At 34.8% G+C, this 18,047-nt stretch overlaps 1 long non-coding RNA gene across 2 annotated transcripts in view; it reads left to right on the top strand.

Moving 5' to 3' along the window:
* Nucleotides 1-18,047, top strand: part of LOC132597795 (uncharacterized) — a 319,492-nt gene that overhangs the window by 146,204 nt on the left and 155,241 nt on the right. For both annotated transcript variants that reach the window (XR_009565121.1, XR_009565122.1), the window contains exon 4: nucleotides 15,820-15,946. This is a non-coding gene — a long non-coding RNA (uncharacterized lncRNA). The remainder of the gene's footprint in view (nucleotides 1-15,819; nucleotides 15,947-18,047) is intronic.

Genomic DNA, 18,047 nt, shown 5'->3' with positions numbered 1-18,047 from the left:
AAGATCCCACAGGCCGCGGAGCGGCTGGGCCTGTGAGCCATGGCCGCTGAGCCTGCGCGTCCGGAGCCTGTGCTCCGCAACGGGAGAGGCCACAGCAGTGAGAGGCCCGCATACCAAAAACAAAAAAACAAAAAAACTTACAATTTTCTTGAATTGCCACAGAATCTGATTCTACTGTACTGGGCTCTCGTGTCTCTAAAAGAGGTGGTTAAATCAGCTTTAAAACCCTTCAAGTAATATTGGCAAATCAGCCTCTCAATTTAAAAGTTGTATGCACAATGAGAATGTACAATAGCAACAGCAAAACAGAGGAAGTGGAGAATTTAAGGCACAGGAATTGAGACATAAAAGCAACCATAGCTCCTGAGCAGACATAAAAACCAACCACGTCATAAGTAAAGGCGTTCTAAACAACGTCCTCCTTTTTACAACAATTATACTGTATTTGATTAAGTTTAATTGAGATGCAGCCAAATTCACTTTTTGGCTTGATTTTACTATACTAAAAGAATTTTCAGTACTTTAGTGTGTATTTATTTACCTGTTACTTTGGGCTTTGGCACCTTGTAAGACCTAAGTCATCGTGTATTTTGATGTTATTTTGTTTGGTTTTTGCTTCTTCTGATAAAACCTTGGCTGCTTTGTATTCACAAAGGCTTATGACAACAAAATGTTTAAGTCATTGTGCTGCATATTGGCCTCTATCTTATGCAAGATTTTTGTCTGTCCTCATGACGTTCAGTTATGATGACTGTACAATTTGGACTTCATTTCTCATAATTGATTTGAGGATGAAATTAATTTTCATGAAACTTTTGACTCAAATATTGCCGTCCTAAACTAGATGCATTTTAGTTATCACAATTTGTCCTCTACACACTTTTTGTGTTTTAAGTGAGGTACAGTCATTTTATTTTTCCTATCATAAATGGCTACAATATAAAATGCATTCTGCTTTGGAAAGAGTGAGTGAAGCTATCTCCATACATAAAGCACTTTGGCTGAAATGTGCTGTATTCCTGAAACAGGCTTTTATTATTTATTGACTCACAATCCTATAATAATCTTTCTGAACCACTTTTGATCTGTTTTTATAAATATTGTGTTCTCATTTTGAAAAGATTTAGCAAGTTGGAAAAATTTCCATTTAGAAAATTAACATAATGGTCCTTCAAAGAGGGTTTTGTTTGAATAACCAATGATGAAACCTGCTCTCTGTACTTAGGCAAGCATTTGCGAAAAAGTTATGGCATAGTTGTGAACATTGTCAAAGTCAGTGAAATAGCTAAGGTATTATATGCACTAAAGGGAATGTGCCGTGTTGAATTTGGGAGAGGAAAGTCAAGAGCATTAGCAATCTGAAATTTAACCTTTTGCTTTATTTAACATGTCAAAGTAAGGATGTCAAAAGTAGTTAAAGCAGTTTTTTTTTTTTTTTTTAAACACCAGGAAGAGTAGGTTAATTTTAAAATTCTGTTAATGCTAGCCAGGTACGTGAAATTCAATAAATCTCTGCTGAATGTATTAGCCTGTAAACGTAATCTGTGTTGTCTTAACCCAGTCCTGTGGCTGGTAAATGAATTATCTCTTGATAAGAAAATGCATAAAATAGTACTTTGTACGTAATAAGTAGCACTAAATATCTGTTTCACGATTTAACAAATTAAAAAAAAATTCTCTGTCCTGCAGTGACCCATTCAGGGTTGATTCATGTCGAAAATATGCACCACCTAAATATTGAGAGTTGTTTTACTCAGCAGGATTTTTTAGGACTTCAAGCCCAGGAGGCAAGCATCTCAGGTAACCCTGAGAGAACTCCTCCGAGGAGGAGGTGAGTTGTGGGGGCAGGATACATAGGACTCTTGTAACAAAGGGCAGGTAGTCTGAAAGTCAAAAGATTACTGTTAACTAGGGAAAACCGTATATGTCAAGGTAAGGAATGTAGCGCTTTTCTGTGTATGGGAAGATGCAAGGGTCTGCGCTCACTGAAATCATTCCTTTGATATGCACCTCAGCTCTCTGGGGCCAGTATCCTGTTTTTCACACCCTGAGTTTCCTCAGGGCTCACCGTGGGGAGTGGCTGCAGTCTGATGGCAGCTAGATGGCAGGTATTCTTTCCTTCCTGCTCACCATCACCATCGGCTGTGGCTGCAGTCGCTGATGAACGGTGACATCATTTGTTTACTGATATGGCAGTCAATATTCAATTTATCACTTATGTCTTGAACTCCCTGGATCATGTATGTATGAGTCCTTGATGTTCCTCTTCTGACTTTCAATCTTTATCCAAGCTTGGAGTCCTAGTGACTGGAGAACATACCTTCTTGAAGAGGTTGGATATTTTAAGAAGAGTTCACACTCAGCAAATCAATTTTTTTCCTGCTATCCAGCTACTTTGTTCTTGTAAAGTTTTACATTTATTAATTTAAATGTCAACTTCTTTGAACCTCCTTCCCTGACTCCCTTATCTAAAGTAGCCATGACACCCCAGAACTTTATTATATATTTTTTTATTTCCTAGGGCTTAGTGTCATCTGATATTGTCATGTTCATTTATTTGTTTACTTTTGTATTTTCTTTCCCTTCTATCTAGAATGTAAGTTTGCTTATCTTATTCACCATTAAATCTCCAGAAGTGTGTTGGCACATAGTAGGCACTAAATTTGTATTCATTAAATATAGGCGTGTGCCCTTAAAATGTGCAATCACTCTGAGGTAAAAGAAAGCACATTTCCCCCCCCCCAAAAAAAAGAAAGCATCCATTGGTATCCTTTTTCTTCTGTATAATTTGTAACTCTTCTAATGGAGTTTCTTACAATAAATGGAATGATACTTATTCATTTATGTGTATGGGTATTCTTTTTTTTAATTTTAAAATTTTATTTATTTTTAAAATTTATTTATTTTATTTTATTATTTATTTCTGGCTGCATTGGGTCTTCGTTGCTGCGTGTGGGCTTTCTCTAGTTGCAGAGAGCAGGGGCTACTCTTTGTTGCAGTGGACGGGCTTCTCATTGCAGTGGCTTCTCTTGTTGCGGAGCATGGGCTCTAGGCACGCAGACTCAGTAGTTGTGGCACACAGGCTCAGTAGTTGTGGCTCATGGGCTTAGTTGCCCCACAGCATGTGCGATCTTCCCGGACCAGGGTTCGAACCCGTCTCCCCTGCATTGGCAGGTGGATTCTTAACCACTGCTACACCAGGGAAGTCCCTGTATATAGGTATTCTTTATCTTAATTTTAGCAATTTGCTATAGGGAGATATGACTTTTGGACTGCATTTAAACAGTGTCTTTGAGGAATACCTAAGATTCCACCAGTTAGAGACAAGTTGGTAACTTCCTCTTCCTGAGTAGATAGATAGCATGCTGTTTGAATATGAAAAATATTGGGAGATGGAAGAAAATTGGTTTATTAATGTGGCAGTAGCAAGGAGTTTAGAAAAGGAGGAAATTATTTTGATGACTATAAATTGCAGTTTAGCAAACTGGAAGCAGACTACTCAATATAATGTAAAGCTAAATAAGTAAGACAATATAATTGGACATTTAATAAGCATTTGTTAGAATGAACAGAAACTGAAGCACTTTTTAAAAAATAACTTTATATTATTCCATGTCCAAGAAGATTTACCAACATGAATTATCACCAAGATCCATTTATTGATTTAATTCTCCCAAGTAAAATTTAATTCATATAAATTTCTGGGTAGTTTGTAAGAAATATCTAGTAGACTTTTACTGCTTCAGAAAAATATTAAGAAATGGTTGATTCTGAGTTAAATTATGCTTGTGTTTGATAGGCAAATATTCAAAATGTTATTACCTTTGCTAATAATAATAAATAGGGTTAGAGAAAACAAACTGATTAGACAAGAGTTTACTGACATTAAAAAAAATCATTAAAATTATTATATGGTAATTATAAACGTTTGTTCTATGTTTACTGTGGCACATGAGATAAACTGCCTAAGATGGTTTTGGATTTGTTATGTAGGGTGAGTGAGATTAATATGTTTTAAAATGACAAGTCATATGTCATAAAAATCCTCTTGAGTTTAACAAACAGATTTTTTCTTGTTAATAAACTCATGTAATTGTATTTAAAAGGTTAATGGGGGAAATAATCTCACTCCAGGGAGAGAACTGTTAGACTCTTAGAAACCTTTCCTTGGAGTGATAGTGAGCGACCTTTTACTGAAGGTTCTACCAAGATTATTAAAAATGGGCCAATTATGGAAAACGATTATCTTTTGAATTAACCACTGATTATCAGCTAGTTACAGAGAATATCAGTTTCAGGAAAATAAATAGATAGTAATTTGTTTCAGTGTCTCCTACATTTTTAGAAATGGCCAGAGGCTGTTAATCTCTGCAGTGTAGAATGTCTTATACATTTCTACTAATTCCTCAAGAGATTGGACTCATTTGGAAATAAGGTCACTTTTGAAATGTCATCTCTGAACAAGTAGCTTATGGTGAACTCTTACAATTATGATTACTGAATTTTTTGCCATTTTAGTCATGGAAAAAATAAAATTGAAACAGTAAAGATCAAAGTATTGTTGACGATACACATGGGAACAGCATAAAGTAGTATAACAACAGTTAAAGTAGTAAGCAATAGTTACACAAGTAGTAAAGCAGTATAATATTAGTTCTGACATGTGTAATGCCTCCCAGTGGCCAGGTTCCTTCATACATAATCTCTTGTTCTTACAATAACCTTGCAAGATAAGTAAGATTATCCTGATTATTAGAGTAGGAATTCTAAACTCAAAGAGATTTAATAATTTTTTTTGTCCCACACTTAGTATGTGGCAGAGCTAGAATTCTGACCAAGGTTTCTCTCGACTCTAAATATTGTGTTTTTAAAGATTAAAATGTTTAATGACTATTTGCAAAATGTCAATATATGCCTCCTAGAATATTTATAATAATTAGATAGGACAGATACATAAAATGTACTGAGCACAGTGTCTTCCCATAGACAGTGTTGAATAAATATTATTTACCTTCATTATTACTACAATAATGATAATTTTTGATATTTTATTTTGAAGCATTCACCTCCTCAGTTTTCGAATCTATCTGTTAGGAAAATAAGCTTTATGCAACTGTTTTTGCAAAGTAGTTGTGAATATTTGAGGGGTTTTAAAAATATTTATTTATTTTCTTTATTTTTTTTGGCTGCATCGGGTCTTAGTTGCAGCATGCGGGATCTTCATTGAGGCACGTGGGATACTTCGTTGCAGTGCTCGGGCTTCTCTCTAGTTGTGGCGTGTGGGCCCTCTCTCTCCAGTTGTGGCACACGGGCTCCAGAGCACATGTGCTCTGCAGTTTGCAACACGCGGGCTCCTCCATTGAGGTGCACAAGCTCAATAGTTGTGGCGTGTGGGCTTAGTTGATACAGGGCATGTGGGATCTTAGTTCCCTGGCCAGGGATCAAACCCACATCCCCTGCATTGGAAGGCAGATTCCTTACCACTGGACCACCAGGGAAGTCCCAATTTGAGGGTTTTGAGGGCCAGAAAAAAGTTGTGCCATTTTACAGTTCTTCCTTCATTCATGTAGTCCATTTTTCTCCAGTCCTGCTTCTACTATTTGCCAATCAATGCATCAACTCATTTTGACTTACATTTGGGTCACCAGTATTTTGCAATTGAAAGTAACAGACAAGGAAAAAGTAACAGTGAGGTATTAATTTCAAAAGAAACGGAAATATATTGCATTGTTATTATATGAAATTAATCATAACATTTTGTTAATATTTCTTTGGAGTATGGTTTGATAAAGACACTTTTGGCTATCCTGAATCATTAATGACAAATTTTAATTTTGTGTTTGATTATAATGTACAATAATGCTAAAGGAGGGAATAAGGATGTACTTAATATTTCATAACTTACTGGGTGAATTTAAGAATATCAGTTAAGCATAAAGGGAATTGTAAATTAGATCTCATAGGATCCTAACTCTTAAATGTATCATTTCTGGAATAGCTCAGGTTTTGTATAATCTATATAATCTTTTATAACTAGCTAACTATGTATAAAACTATATCACTACAAACTGTATAATCTTTTAGTCTTTCATTTCCAATAGCCATTTATTTTTCTCTTTAAATACTGTAGGCAGTTACCGGCCTACTTATTTCATTTACTTATTTATTTACTTACCTATTTATTTTGGTATTTAAAACTTACTGTTTTGCTACTATTGCTCATTTATCAAGCAACATTGTGTGTGTTTGTGTGTGCATATGCAAAATAATGCACCCATATAATTATTTCCCAGGACCAAAGCTGTCATTTGAAAAGATATAAATGTCCTATTGCTACTAATTTCCATCTAATCCCTTCCTTTGCCAATTTTTGCTCTATATGTCTTGGGAAATTATTATTTTTAGATTTTAATAACATTGATTCTGTTGTTTCTGCTGGGTTTGAGGGAGATAATGGTGAAGTGTTTTTTTTTTTAACATCTTTATTGGGGTATAATTGCTTTACAATGGTGTGTTAGTTTCTGCCTTATAACAAAGTGTATCAGTCATACATAAACATATGTTCCCATATGTCTTCCCTCTTGCGTCTCCCTCCCTCCCACCCTCCCTATCCCACCCCTCCAGGCTGTCACAAAGCACCAAGCCAATATCCCTGTGCCATGCGGCTGCTTCCCACTAGCTATCTACTGAAGTGTTTTAATCTCTCTAGATTTCCACATAAAACACATAAAGCAACCAGGATTATAAATCTAAAATCCTAGGAAAAATATGGGCAACAAAACTAAATGACCTCAAAATCTAAGCAAGTGGGAATAAAGCACCAGCATCTACAAGATCCATGTGGTACCAATGTAGAAGTGGAGGTCCTGAGAACAGAAGAACCCCAAAATTGTCATCAGGAATTTGGTGACGTGAGAACAGATTATTCTGAGAATAGCAGGAAAACTGGTAAGGGATTTGTAGATTCCAGTTTTCAGGTGGCCTCAAGAGGATTATCAGAAAGTCTAAAACTTCTGGAAGTAGTTTAAGGCATTGAACTCTTAAACACACCAAAGTTCTGTTCTAGTAGAAAGTCCCATATGATGAAAAAGTGTTGGGAGTAGGAAACACATTCGGGAGAACAGGGATAAGAGAAGCAAAGAAAGAGACTATATAAAGTAAAAGTCAGAGAAGGAAAGTTAAGACACAGAAGTCAGCAAGTACCAAGGCATATATTTATTGCTTCAGTAAAGATAATGGACTCATAGAGCCTTAAAACTAGAAAATTATTCTAGTCTGCCTCTCCCTCCTACAAATACAGAAAATTTCACTTTACTATAAAGAAAAAGAGGAATGGGAAAGTATCTTGGTCAAATTTCATACAAATATACAGATTATTTTAAGAGCAAAAGAAAAAAGAAGTAGAATAACATCTTGCAGAAAAAGTATAGACTAATATTTCAAAAATGAACTAAAGATATTAAGAAAAGAGTAAAAGCTATGAAAAAGCAGTACAAATCAGAAATTTTAAAGTCATAAGTTAGATTATTAGAATAACAAAATTTTGAAAGAAAGGTGAAAGTCAAGTAAGAATTAAAATTAACAGAAAAAGCATTTCAAAAATTAGAAAATAACTATGAGACACAGGAATATAGAAACAATCTAAATAAAATCTTGAGAAAATTGAAGAAATAATAAACATTTTAAAATTCAAAAAGAAAGAATGAGATAAAGAAGATATGACAGAAAGTTAAATATGTAAGATTTATGCAAAGAAGGTACAACGTATGAATAGTAGAATTCCCTGTGGAAGAAAAATAAAGTAATGGAACAGAGTAAGTATTAAAAACTATAATTCAAGCATATGTTTGATATTAAAAGAGAATTTAAGCTACATATGAAGTGGTGTACATATCTACATATCTGGGAAAATCAAGCTGGAGTTTCCAACACTGAGATATACCCTCTTAAAAGTACTGGACTTGGGGGAAAAAAAAAAGAAAGAAAGAAAATCTTTTGGCCATCTAGACAAGAAGACTAATTGCAAAGTTAAAAATCAGACCATCATCAACTCCTTTGAAAGCAACACCTTTTATTTGTTAGACAAAAATAGAATATAGTAAGAAATTTAAGAAAAGAAAATATTAGTCAAAGATTGTAAATTCAACCCAATAAACTTCAAATATAAAGCCCACAGACAATCTTCTATGGACGTTCAGTAATTTAGCAAATATTGTTCCTGAGGCATCTATTTGATAATGAATTCAGACAATCTAAATGATTGAAAAGCCATCAACATAAGGACCAGTGCTGATACTGAATATATTTACCTGTAGATCTCTGATTAAATGATGGATTATAAGAAAATAAGTATTGTATATAGTGGCTATACATTCTAACAGTGTATGTTGTGCAATTATTAAACATTGAGACAGAATAAGGAAATTATATGAAAAGTAGAATGCTTATTGATTGTCTTTCAGATATTAATTTGGAGTAATATGATATCACTTTAAATCAGATCATGAGAAGAGAGAGGCTAAGGAAGTAAAACTGGATGGTTCAGGAGTTCATAAATGTTGATACTGGATAATGGATAAATGGAGTTTCACTATACTATTATTCCTACATTTGTATATGTTTGATGCTTTCCATAGGAACATTTAAAAAAAGATAATCCCTGAGAAGAGTTTAGTTAATTTATTACAGGAATTTCCATTCTTTAGGGAGGAGCAATTACTGATCCATTTATGCTTCAGTGAGTAGACCTGGTGGTGTCTTAGACGGTGTTTCTTTTTCTGTCAGCCAAGTTACATTGCCCCTTTAGTTTTCACTGTTAATTCATACATATCAGCATGAAGAGATTTTAGATGGCTGTCATTAAAATCCCTTGTTACTATCACCTCTGCTAAATCCCCACCCATACACATACACTTATAAGTTAATTTAACAATTGACAATTAGCTTATTGGTTTAGTTATGGGCATCTATATATTTTTAGAAACAGTTTTAATAGTGTAAAATGACTCCTGGTAGACTGTTAGACTCTGATGTATTGTTTTCAGGCTCTTGGAATTACTGTGCAGTGTACCTTTCACTTCTGCCACTGAAAACATGATTTTTAGTTTTATTATGGTTCTGGTCTAGAATGTGATGATCCCAATTGTACAGTTACTAAATCAGTCTTCTGTCAATTCAGAAATCTGGGAAATTGAAACGATTTTGCCTTTACTTTCAAACATTGCTTCATTTCTTTTTCATTTTGAAACTGTTCTGTTGTGTATCACTGTCTAATAGATGACCAGGTGGTGCTATTCAAAAGCTTCAATTTGTCCTCAAATCAAACTTCAGTGAAAGGAACTTCAGGAAAATTCACACTACTAAAGGTTATGTTTTAAAAAGTTGCTGTTGTTTACATTTACTTTAAGATATTTATAAATTCTCTTTATCATTTTAAAAGGAATTAGGGGAATTCCTCTTCACTGAATGCATTTTTTTTTCTGTAAATTGAAGCTAATTGTTAATCAAGTTATCTTTGGATATTCATGCTATGTGATTTGTAGGTTGAAATATTCATCAATATAGAATTTGACTGTTTTAATATATCTGCACTAAGTTGAGAAAATACGCAGAAAATTAGATATAAGAAAGCTGACACCCATCATCCACCCTAATTACACTGGTACATCTACCCCAGCTCACATCTATGGCCTTATATTCACTTCATGACTGGGTGACAGAAGAGGAAAAATGCTGAATTTTGTTCATGGGGCTCAAATGGGCAAGAAAATAAGAGTCCACTTCCTTGCTTCAATTCAAGACAGGACAAAATAATTTTCGGAGAGCTGGCTTCAGAATTACCATGGGCTCTGCTGAGGCCTCTTTTGTAACTAGCACAGTTCAACTTCTTTTTCTGCTTACTTATCCTTCCCTCACTTCCTTGTGGGTGTAGTTTTCTGGAAGTATTCTCCAATAAAAAATTTCCATACAAATCTTCTGCTTGGAGTCTTTCCTGGGAACCAGACCTACTACATTATGTATTAATTATAAATTAATTTTGATATATTAGTTTAAAACAGCTTAATGTTATTACTCAATTACTAGTCTTAATTTTACACAAGGGACTTCATAGTATATAAGAAGATATTATGACATTATTTCCCAATTTGTCAAACATTGACCATTGAGTGTTTTCATGGTATATTATGGTAATATTTCATGGTAATATATATTTAAGTTTCTCTTACCAAATTAGTTTCACATCCTCAATAATTCAGTGAAGAAATTGTAGGGACATTGCAGCAGGTGTTTGTGTAAACTCCAGAGGAAAGTATATTTTTTCATCAGATCACCGGAAGACACTGAAGATAATTGCAAAGAACCAAATGGCCATAAATTAGCTGTAAAAATAACATGGTGTGAAAAAATTGCTTTATCTGCGGTGGGTCCCCCAGATGTCAAAGAAAATTTGTTTTATATGCCGCTGCATTGACTGCAATTATCCAATATCCAAGCCTTAATATACTTGATTTTGACTTTAAAAAAATGATTATATTCCCTTCTGTTATCACTGATTCATTCAACAACACTCATGACATGGTGAAATATTCTTCATGATTTAAGGCATTAAGTAGCATATTAGTCTCCAAAATGTAAGTCTTTCTTTAAAATACACTAGACATTGTAACTCAGAGTGTACTCTGTGCATCAATATTTTCAACATCACCTAGTAGCTTGCAGAAATGCAGAATCCTGTCATCCCCAGGCATTAGACAATGGAGTCTGAATTTTAGCAAGTCTTCCCCAGATGATTATACACATATTAAAATTTGATGAGCATTGTACTAGAGAATAATTTTTCTGGAGTTCTATCAATAAATTTTAAAATTTCATTTCAGTGAAATTAGAGATTTCATGATGAGACTCCAGGCTGATCCCAGTCTAGGTCATCTGGAAATGCTACTTATTTCTTGAAAAACTTAGTGAAAACAATACTTCACCTGGGAGGTCTTCACTTTTCCCTAAACAAATGCAAGAGCTTTTCTCCTTTCTTTTGTGCTGCCCTGTGTACTTCTGAAGACCCTGTATTTTCCTTATCATAAAACACACCACAAGAAATTGTTGTCTATCTTTCCTGTGTAGTGGACACCTATTGAATAGTAGTCCTATCACCCTTGTCTGGTAATTTCTTTGCATTCCCATCTGCGTGTTTGTAGCAGTCACCGCAATGTATGCCCCTTTCTCTGGCCGTAGAGGATTGGTCCAGTGGTAAGCATCTCATTCAGATTGTAGGGTCTCTTCTTTGGAAATTTTGGAACTTACAGAGAGTTCAGATACCTAGACTATCACATATAACCTGGGGAACTGTTTATGGTATCCATTTTCTGCTATGAGATCCTGGAAGCATAAATCAGTTTGCAATAGAAGATTGCAAATGCAATAGATACTCACAAAGAAAAGCAGGATTGAAGAAAATAGAGAAGGATTTTTGGTTTCATAATACTAATCTAGGCCTTGGTTCCATTCTTAAGTTGCTGCATCCTTGTCCTAGAGCCTATGGAGAATCCCACTTTGTTGACAATGTTCTCTTTTTTTCTCCTGAGCTAGTTCAAATTGAGTTTCTAATATTTGCAACCAAAACAATATTAATATACTCTAAAACACTGTAGACTTTGTGAAGGCAGAATTCTTTTATGTCTTGCTTGGTGCTCTAATCACAACAGCTAAAACAGTTTCCGGTGCAAATTAGCTCTCAAAAAGTGCCTATTAACTATCTGTTTAATGAATAGATAATATCCCATATCTGTACTGTTTACCTTTAATGGTTTTATGTGTCTATAAAAGTGTGATTCATTTTAATTCTTCCAATTAATTTTTATACTCTGGAATAACCCTCGATATCATACCTTGTTTTATATCTCTAACACTTCTGTTGCAGCGCACATTTGTTGATTGGGCCAGTCCAACACCCTTTTTCTGCTTTGGTTAATAGACCCCTATTTCCCGTGGGAAAGTCATTTCATCGGATTTGCGTTGTAATGCCCTTGCTCTCTCCCTGTCAGCCAGTATTGGACACATTACCCAAGTCTTGGATAATTGGAGTATCCATTTCCACATTGGACATAGCAACAAGTTCAGGAATGAGTGCAGGTCTCTGGTTGAGCCCATCAAGTCCTCCCTGATAATTTTTCTGTAGGAACTAAGGGGAAAGATTTTTTTTTCAGAGTATACAAGTTAAGGGCTGACACATAGATACTCTTGGTCTAAAATTTGGAGTGATAGAATGCTATGATATCACTAATGGCCCTGGTTCCCAGTGTGACTGAGACCAGTGTCACAGTTAATTGTGCCAATTAGTTCCTCTTGGGCCTTCGGGTAGTTTGCATACAAATTTGTTATCTGAAAGAGTTCTGAAAAATACATGTCTACTACACACACAAACGCACACACATGCTATTCCATTGCTAGTTCAAAGCATATGACAGAATTTCTCAGAGAAAAGACATAATCTTTTATTAATAAAACTGCTTGGGAAGAGACTTGGTTGTGGAAATATAGTTTTTAGGGCATGATTAGGTTGGTATAAAAATGACAGGAAGATAACTTAATTGTTTTGAAATTAAGAATTTATTATTTTGGGGAGCATACCTACAGAGGCAGTGATAAGAATGTAATGGTGCAAAGGGAAATGAGAGAAGATGAGAGCAGGAAAAGAGAGATAGACCCAGCAAGATGGCAAAAGCCTGTGAACCTGAGAGAGGAAATCTTCAGTGAGAGATTCCCAGGGCAGCTATGACTCAGGGATTTTAAGAACAAGAATAGCTAAATTTAAATTTTATATTGTATACTGGAAGAAGTTGCACTGTAAATTTTTATTATTTCTCCCAACCATCAAAGTGTGACTTCTAGGCAAAGAGCAGGTAAAAATATATTGGAAACAATACAGATTTTCAGTAATGTGATTTGTTTAAAAACAATATTTCAAAAATAATAATTTGCCTGTATGCAAAAAAGTAACCAGTTAGAAAATATAATGGAAAAGAAAAACATTAGGTAGGGGCACAAGAATTAAATAACAAGGAATACACTTTACAAGAAACTTTCAGAAACTATATGGATAAAACTTTAAAACTGTCAAGGAACAACAAAAGAAAAGGCTTGAATAAATAGATTAAAATGCCTTTTTAATAGAGGTAATAGTCAAAATGACAATTCTTTTGACTTAAGCTATGAAAACAACATTTAAAAATTTATGAGGTGACTGATAGCTCACCAAGAAGAGCACACACGCAGAAACTGCAATGGCTGGGGGCAAAATCTAGCATGTTAAAGATGAGGCGACTAAAATAGTATATACATGTCAATGGAAGAGTGTAGGACCAAAAAACTAGTGTTAAGTATACTATTGATACATTGGGAAATATATCCTCATATGTATGAGAATTTGGTACGTGATAAAGGTGACATTTCAAGTTAGTGGTAAAAAATGGACTCTCTTAAAAATGTTTTGGGATAACTAGCAAGCTTTTCTGAAGAAGGCTTTGAAGATGCAAAGAGGAAAGAAAGAAGGAAGAAAGAATGGCAACCCCAGAAAATATATAATCTGTCACAAGAAACTAAAAACTAGATATTATATAGAACCAAAGCCACAAGCAAATAAACCAAAAAAGAGAATTGAGGATATTTGCAAACACATGATGACAAAAAGTTAATTTCCATCATAAAGTACAGTTACAAATAAAATAATACAACTGTTAGAAAAATGGGTAAAGAATAAGAATAAGTAAGTCACAGAAAAAGAAAACAGAAAATATCTAGTAAAAAAAGAAACAGAAATATCTAGTAAACATTTGAAAATATGTGGCCATAGGAGTGCATGAATGGTACCACATTTAGAAGCTCTATTAATGTAACTTTATAAAAGGTTAAAGAGAAGGACACCACTGTCATCTCAACAGATCAAGTAGTAAAGTGTTTTACAAAATTTACCTCTCATTTCTGATGAAGATATTTCATAAATAAAACATAGGAAGGAATAAAATGTGATTAGTGATTGTATCTAAAACTTTCAGTCGGCAAATAAATTGTTGTGAAACATTAAAATTATTTCCAATAAATTCAGGGCCATTTAGAAGTTTACCACAAGGTGGCAGGGTACAAAATTAATATATAAAACTGAAACTCCTAAAAAACAACAATAACTAATTCTGAAATGCAAACAAAGTATATAAATTCCTTAAAAATGGCAATAAAATCTATAAAGTATGTATACACTGAATCAGAAATGGACAAACCATGTATTAAAAAAATTATAAAAGAGGTACTAAAGACATTAAAGGAAAAACTAGAAAAATCTTCTATTCACGGCAATGAATAGTTGCTATAAATGAATATGGTAAAAATATCAGTTCTTCAATCAGTCTATAGATTTACTATCAATACAATTTCAATTAAAATTGTTCTAGAAATTTTTCATGGAACTTGGCACACTTATTCTAAAATTCATGTCAGTTTAGCGAGATCAGCTAAGTTAACAAAGAAAGATAGAAACTTGTTCTGTCAAATACCAAAGATTCTTTTAAATCCGGGAAGTTTAAAAGTGAGATTTGGGGGGCTTCCCTGGTGGCGCAGTGGTTGAGAATCTGCCTGCCAATGCACGGCACACGGATTTGAGCCCTGGTCTGGGAAGATCCCACATGCCGCGTAGGAACTAAGCCCGTGCGCCACAGCTACTGAGCCTGCGCGTCTGGAGCCTGTGCTTCGCAGCAAGAGAGGCCGCGACAGTGAGAGGCCCGCGCACCGCGATGAAGAGTGGCCCCCGCTCGCCGCAACTAGAGAAAGCCCTCGCACAGAAACGAAGACCCAACACAGCCCTAAATAAATAAATAAATAAATAAATTTTAAAAAAAAAGTGAGATTTGAATGCCTCCAATATTAAAGTTAGATCTGTGTCTCACATCTTTTAGAACAATGATTTCCATGTATATTAAACACGTAAAAGGAAAAAAATATTTCAAATATTGGCAGATTATAAAAGAAAATATTTATGATTTTAAGACAGGGATGACCATCTTAAGTTCCAAAATGAGCAAGAGACATGAAATAAAATATTTTTAAATTGACATTTGAAAGTAAATTTCTGTAAGATAAATGACATGATAAACAAATTTAAGGAAAAAAAAAGAAAAAAGGGAAACTGAACAACAAAAATACAAGCTACAGACTGGAAATTTTATTTGTAACACACATAGCAAACAAAGGAATGAGAGCAGAATGTGCAAAGTTTCCTATAGATTAATTTTTAGAAAAGCCATAGTATTGAAATTGACATATGGCAAAGGATACAAAGAGAAAAGCACAGAAGAGGAAATTCCAGTGGCCATTAAAAAATGTAAATATCAATCTCTCTAATAGAGAAAGACAGTGATAATAACAAAACACTAAGTTTTATAACAACTAGTGTATGTGAAGATGTGGTGAAGTTGGAACCTTCTATACTCCTTTGAGTATGCAAATTTTAAAAGCCACTTTGAAGAAAAATGTGGCAGTGTGTGTGTGTATATATATATATATATTTTTTTTTTTTTTTTTTGCCAAAGGAGAATGAAAAACAGACTAGATTTCCATTAATGTGAGAAGAACAATTGTGGAAGTTAATTCATTCAAGGCAATTATGAAAAGCTTCTTTACTATACAGTCAAATTGCCAAAAGTCAATGCACAGAATAATCAATTTGCCAAAGTTAAAATTCTTTAATTTTAAAATTTACAACAATATGTATGATTTGGGACTTTTCAAACAATTGGATAGTTAACAATTTTTTTTTTTTTCCCTTGGCAGCATTTTAAGAAATGTCCAATTGTGCTTCATCAACTTGCAGCTGCAGCAGTGAGAGAAGATGCTGCCAGAGACCAAAAAACAGTCAGTAAACAAAACAGAAGCCCAGAATGATGACACCAGTGATCTGGTGAGTATGGGGCAGAGATAAGAGGAGTTTGAAGGGCACATTTTCAGAATATTATTCCCAGCTTCTGAAAAAATGAAATATTTTTAGATTCTAAATGTATCAACTTAAATTTTGCAGAAATCTATAGAAGCTGATAAAGCTTACCTCTTCACATTGTTGTAAGTGTTCTATAAATAGTTAAAATTTAGAAAGTACATATTACAATTTTTTTATTTGACATATTGATCATTTGGTGAAATGGTTCTCAATGAATTGGCTTTTGGTGAATTGGTTAAATAAAGTGTGCTATATTCATATAGAATAATGCAATACGGTTAAAAGAACGAAGTAGATCACATCATGTGATATGATGTTATTTATTAAGTAAAAGCCACATTGAACAAAATGATACGTTTCTTCAGATATGAAGAATTAGGATGTATTTTCAAATAATAATAATAATAATAATCAGGCTGTCCCTGGCAGAGGGGAGAGATTTTAGCCCCAAGTCTTAAAAGTAAAACTTGTTAATTTATTACTCAGATAATTAAAGATGAATTAATTTTTTATTTATATACAATAAGAAATTTAATTTATACTTTGCCTTCTTTGGGGATTTTGGCTAAGGCCCCCATGTTGAGCACAATGACTGATAAGGTTCCAAATATCCTACAGCAGGATGTTAGAAAACAGAGGTTAAAAATACATAGCATAACAAGGTTTGTGGCCTTTGGCCCATACCCAATACAGGCTATACAGAGTTGAAAAAAATCAAGAAGCATTTAACAGGGCAATGTCTATAAATAAATTTTTTTGGTCCAAAACGGGAGTGCTGTGCACTCTCCCTTCCCACTCTAGGGAATGAGCAAAGCCTTCCCCTATACATAAATTAAGACAAGTGAGGGGACTCTTTGGAACATTCTGCTGCCTTGGGAGTATGATGATCCAGAGAGCTCTTGGGAGAATGTGACCAGTGTCTCCTGGATTTGGGGAAACACTAAGTCCTTTTGCTTGAGTGAAGAACCTATAAAAGTTTCCCTGGGAGGCTACTGTGATTGGCAGGATAATGCTACCTTCTCCAAAAGATGACTACATCCTAAACCCCGGAAATTTACATGACAAAAGGGACTTTACAGATATGTTTAAGGATCTTGAATGGGGAGATTATCCTGGAGAAATAACAAGGATCCTTATAAGAGAGAGACAGGAGTGTCAGAGTGAGAGAAGGAGTTGTGACAGTGGAAGCAGAGGTTGGAGTGATGTGCTTTGAAGATGGAGGAAGGGGCCACAAGACAAGAAATGCGGGCAGTCTCTAGAAGCTGGAAAAGGCAAGGAAATGGATTCTTCACTAGAGCCTCCAGAAAGAATGCAGCCCTGTTAACACCTTGATTTTAGTCCTATAAGATATATTTTGAATTTCTGACTTCCAGAGCTGCATGATAATGCATTTATGTTGTTTGATCAAAAAAAAAAAAAGTGTGGCAATTTGCTACAGCAGCAATAGGAACTAATGCAAATACTACCTTCAAGTGACAATCATGGTGTTAAGAAAGCCATGTATGTGTCCTGCCATACCTCCTCCCTGTGTGATCTGAGGAAGGGAGGGGCAGAAACAGAAGCAGAGCAGAAGATTGAACAACAACAGCAATAACAACAGCAAAGAAAAACAGGAACAAAACAAACAGAAGAAAGTGTTATGGTCTTGTTACCAAACTCAAGTTTGGCTACTCAGTACTCAAGAGACAAGTGTTGGTTGGAAAGGAAAGGTTGCTTTATTCAGGAGGCCAGCAACCTGGGGAGAAATCAGACTCTTGTGCAAAAACCAACTCCCAAAATTCTGCTCAACCATGAAAGTTTTTAAAGGGAGAATCATTTGGGAGGGGGTCAGAGTCTTTGTTATCATCTACTGGGTGCAGACTTTTTTCTGATTGGTTGGTGGTGAGGTAACAGGGTGGCATTTGAAGTATCTTAGACTCAGCCTGAAGTTACCATCCTCTGCCTGGGTGAGGGCCTTATCCTACAGAGGAGCTCAAAGATATTCCTTGGGGAGGAACCAGGACCCTGCTTTATTGCTGCACTATTGTTTCGTGACTGCTCTTCCTTTGTTTCTGCCTTCCTTCCC

Source organism: Globicephala melas, chromosome 9, assembly GCF_963455315.2.
Source record: "Globicephala melas chromosome 9, mGloMel1.2, whole genome shotgun sequence".
Classification (NCBI taxonomy): Eukaryota; Metazoa; Chordata; class Mammalia; order Artiodactyla; family Delphinidae; genus Globicephala; species Globicephala melas.
The sequence above is the reverse complement of the archived record's forward strand: the minus strand, read 5'-3'. Positions and strand labels throughout refer to the sequence as shown.